Source organism: Hippocampus comes, unplaced genomic scaffold (assembly GCF_001891065.2).
Source record: "Hippocampus comes isolate QL1 unplaced genomic scaffold, H_comes_QL1_v1.1 scaffold216, whole genome shotgun sequence".
NCBI classification, from domain to species: Eukaryota; Metazoa; Chordata; class Actinopteri; order Syngnathiformes; family Syngnathidae; genus Hippocampus; species Hippocampus comes.
This window is the reverse complement of record NW_017805143.1, coordinates 29,628-33,509: the sequence shown is the minus strand read 5'-3', so window position 1 is coordinate 33,509 and position 3,882 is coordinate 29,628. Positions and strand designations below refer to the sequence as shown.

Sequence of the window (3,882 nt, the reverse complement as noted above, 5' to 3'; positions counted from 1 at the left end):
TGATTATATCTCTCTTGTGTATGAGCCAAAAGTACTCCTATACAAGCAACAATTTCCATTTTAGTTCAGCAATGAAAACAACCACCAAAACAATAAACGGATTCATTAATTATTAAATTAATCATGAGTTGCGGCCCTTGATTATAACATTCAGGATGTCGTGGACGATGTTTACCGTCTTTTCCTGGGTTCTTTTTCAGTCTCATTTTGGATCAAAGTGCCTTATTTTGCATTTTTTAGAATAAAATGCTTTTTGAGCTTCATTCAGCCTTGCTGAGCTCGGCCTGAAAATGTGTTTAAAGCAATAAAAACTGAAATTGAGTGCCACACCTAAACAAAAGGACTTCCCAAATCTTGAGATACGGGCAGCTCACCGATGCAGTTTAAGCCATTTTGCAAAACTTTCTAGTTAGGAAATGTCTTCCAGAACCAATTAATTTCGTAAGTAGTAGCGGTCCCACTGTACTTCGAAGAACTTCTACTTTAAGACTCATGGAACAGCAACTCATTATTTTTTGGGTCTTCCAGGGATGTTAGCAGAGCAGTTCTTAGCTGACGGGCCAAAACTCAGGCTGTTTGACTGATGTCAGCCTAAACTAAATACATGTTGAAATGTGTGCATAAGTCCTTTTGTTTAGGTGTGACACTCAATTTCAGTTTTTATTGCTCTAAACGCATTTTCAGGCCGAGCTGAGCACGTGACTTTACATTAAGACTAAAGCTTTGGAATGTTACAAGAATATTTCAATGAAAAGTCGTGATGTGATGCGATGTCGCTACAATTGGTTTACATCCTGAAGCCTAAATGAACGTTAACTTGATCATACAACTCATTCCTATGAAGAAACATTCAAACTCACAAAACGTGCTCAGCTCGGCCTGAAAATGTGTAAACAAATGTGATGGAGGCGTGTGGATTTCTGCAGTATTTCTCGATTGACGTTGCATTTCCTTTTCTGTGAGACGCGTCCCCATTGCCCATCTCTGGTGTTTACTATTTGCCAAAGTGCTGCTTACTGCGATATGAATTGAATTTAGATTGTTGCCACCATACAGTGCTTGGTCTCGATCTTCCGCCTGAATAGAAAAATCCTGAATGTTACAGTATTCCATGATGTCAATTTGGTGATCCTGGGCTAATGCAAAATTGCTATCTCAAGTTATTATTTGTTTTATAACTGCATTCAAACTCACGCGTAAACAAAAACTAGATGTACTCACTGGCAATATTTAATGTTTCTTTTCGGTACAGTTGATACTCACACTGAATATAACACTATATTTAAGTAAAATTTGGACACTTTGGGTGTATGTTAAGGGTTGCACTACTGTCCATGTTGTGATTACTGTCTCATCTTGCAGACCAAATATATTGACTTTTTATTGTCAAGACTGAGATGCAGTGTGGCTTGAAATCGTTCAAACTTTTAAAATTCGTTTGAAATTGACAAAAAACAATTATGTTCAACACTGAAAGTCAATGTTTTTAAATATTGCTGTAAAAAGGCACATACACAGTGGCGGGCCCTCAGGGCCAGCAAGGCCTCCTCTGCTGGCCTAAACATTCTCAGAAAAGTAAATTTACTTTTATGTATTTTATGTTGTTTTATAATTTTGTGTTATTTTATTTTCATAAATATGTTAACAAAATTATTCTCTGTATTCTTTACGTCATATTATTTCCACTTAGTTGAGTGGCTTTCAATGTTATTTTAAATAACATTGAAAGCCACTCGATAAATAACTTATTTATTATGGTAGAGTTTTTAACCAATCATATTTCAGCTAGCTTGCATTGCCAGGTAAATTAAACTTGCTCGTTTCAGATTAAACAGAGCAGGCCCCTGTGCGCTGTAAGTGAACGGGCACAGTCAGGTTCAGATCACGAGTCTGAGACTCGTTTTCTTTATCCTGTATCCTGACTTGTTCTCACAGTACCTGGGGAAAACAGATATGATTGAAATCCAGAACCTGTCAATTATGAAGCAGGCGTGTTAATCACTATGACACTGTGCTGCCATTGCAAAACTCGGGTCTACAGGCACAAAGCCAGGGGGTCATAAGTATGCCCACACCTGCTCGGCGCCTCTCACCTTGGGCAACTCCAGAGTGGAAGAGTGTCCAACCCCTGCCTCTGTGAAATGCTGCAAGTTGTACTGCTGGGAATGCCTATTGCTTGCAACTGACCGATTTGGTGTTTGGAGCCACACTGGATTGTTTTACTAAGGCAGCAAGGAAACGGCTGGGCACTTACAAGCTACGGTGCGTTTAAAAACGTTTGGGGACACTCACGTAGATCTGCACCTCAGTGAACAGGCACAACATTGGTGAGTAAATGAATTTTATTTTACATTTCTTCTTGTCATTTTATTTCTTATATTTTATTAAATTCATGGTAATGAAATAAAATGACAAAGATACAAAAATGTATCAAATAAATCTGCTCACCTGCAATTTATAATGGCGCATTGTAGTCACCTTCGTGCACGAAAGTTCGTTCAATCTCAGCTGCTCAACATTTTCAGTTATTTGCTGTTGTATCGCCGATTTTCAAAATGCAAATGATCTGTTTATTTTCAAAGAATAGTTTGTTTTGTTATTGTTTGGTTGGTGTCTTATATGAAACTGCGACATTGCGCAATTTATTGGACAGACTTGTTTAAGATCACACAGCGTAATTTGGGTGGCATTTTATTTCGTATTTTTAAATCATCTTTTTATTTTTGACTATCTGTAAATTTAGTTTTCTGCTCTTAATTGTGAATGCATAATTGATGTTTTTAAATGAAATTAAGTGCTGCTTGACGAGCCTATACAGTATTGCGTTCATGTATGTGACGTCACGGAAGGCCTAAGGTTGAAATGCACTGCCCGCCACTGCACATACATATACAAAGATGCCAAGCTAACTGATCATACTGTAAATCGAAAAATGTAGTTTCTTGCACTGACTTGATGTGATTAAAATGATCTTCACAGGGCGGCCTTCATGTGTTACTGCTGATTTTTCGAGGGAAATAAGAACTACTGGCAATATAATCATCTTTAAGAGGTTTGCGATGACAAACCGTGACCAACAGATGGCAGTGATCTACTTTTCAGGGTAAGAAATGTAGATGGTATTTTAGAAGGTTGTAATGACAAACTATGACCAAAAGAGGGCAGTGACGGACTTTTAATGAACAAGGTGACAAATTTGTCGCTGTCCTGTGAAAAACACAGATGTCTATTTTGTCAATTTCAAATGATTTACATTGATAATGCGTTTAAAGCAATAAAAACTCAAAATGAGTGTCACACCTAAACAAAAGGGCTTATGCACACATTTCAACATGTATTTCGTTCAGGTTAATATCCCGAAGCATAAATGAACATGAACTCGATCATACATCTCATTCCTGTGAAGAAATATTTAAACTCAGAAAACGTGTTCTGCTCGGGCTGAAAATGCGTTTAAAGCAATAAAAACTGAAATTGAGTGTCACACCGAAACAAAAGGACTTATGCGTAGCCGCTCATTAATTAATCACAGCTCCGTGTTTTAAGGGATTGATGGAGTTTCTTTCCTGTATGTGGTTTAATTAAAGTCTCCAAGACATGTTTGAGATATGAAGCACTTGAGGACAGAGTCGTGAGCAAGGCTTAGGGGGCGGGGGGGTTCTGCGTGGAATGTACACCAGAAGTCTTTGTCGCTATCTGGATTGAAGATTGACTGTGTTACAATATTTCAAACAAAGAAGAAGACACCATTCGCCTAATATTGACATATGAATCAATTCAATTTCAATCCAAATTCAATTCAATTTTGAAATGTGTGCATAAGTCCTTTAGTTTAGGTGCTTTGCCTCCATCTTACATCTTATTATGTCTTCCCTCTTAAAC

At 37.6% G+C, this 3,882-nt stretch overlaps 1 long non-coding RNA gene across 1 annotated transcript in view; it reads right to left on the bottom strand.

Moving 5' to 3' along the window:
* Positions 1-2,122: 2,122 nt before the first annotated feature.
* Positions 2,123-3,882, bottom strand: part of LOC109514489 (uncharacterized) — a 20,475-nt gene continuing 18,715 nt past the window's right edge. The window contains exon 3 of the long non-coding RNA XR_002167993.1: positions 2,123-2,134. This is a non-coding gene — a long non-coding RNA (uncharacterized LOC109514489). The remainder of the gene's footprint in view (positions 2,135-3,882) is intronic.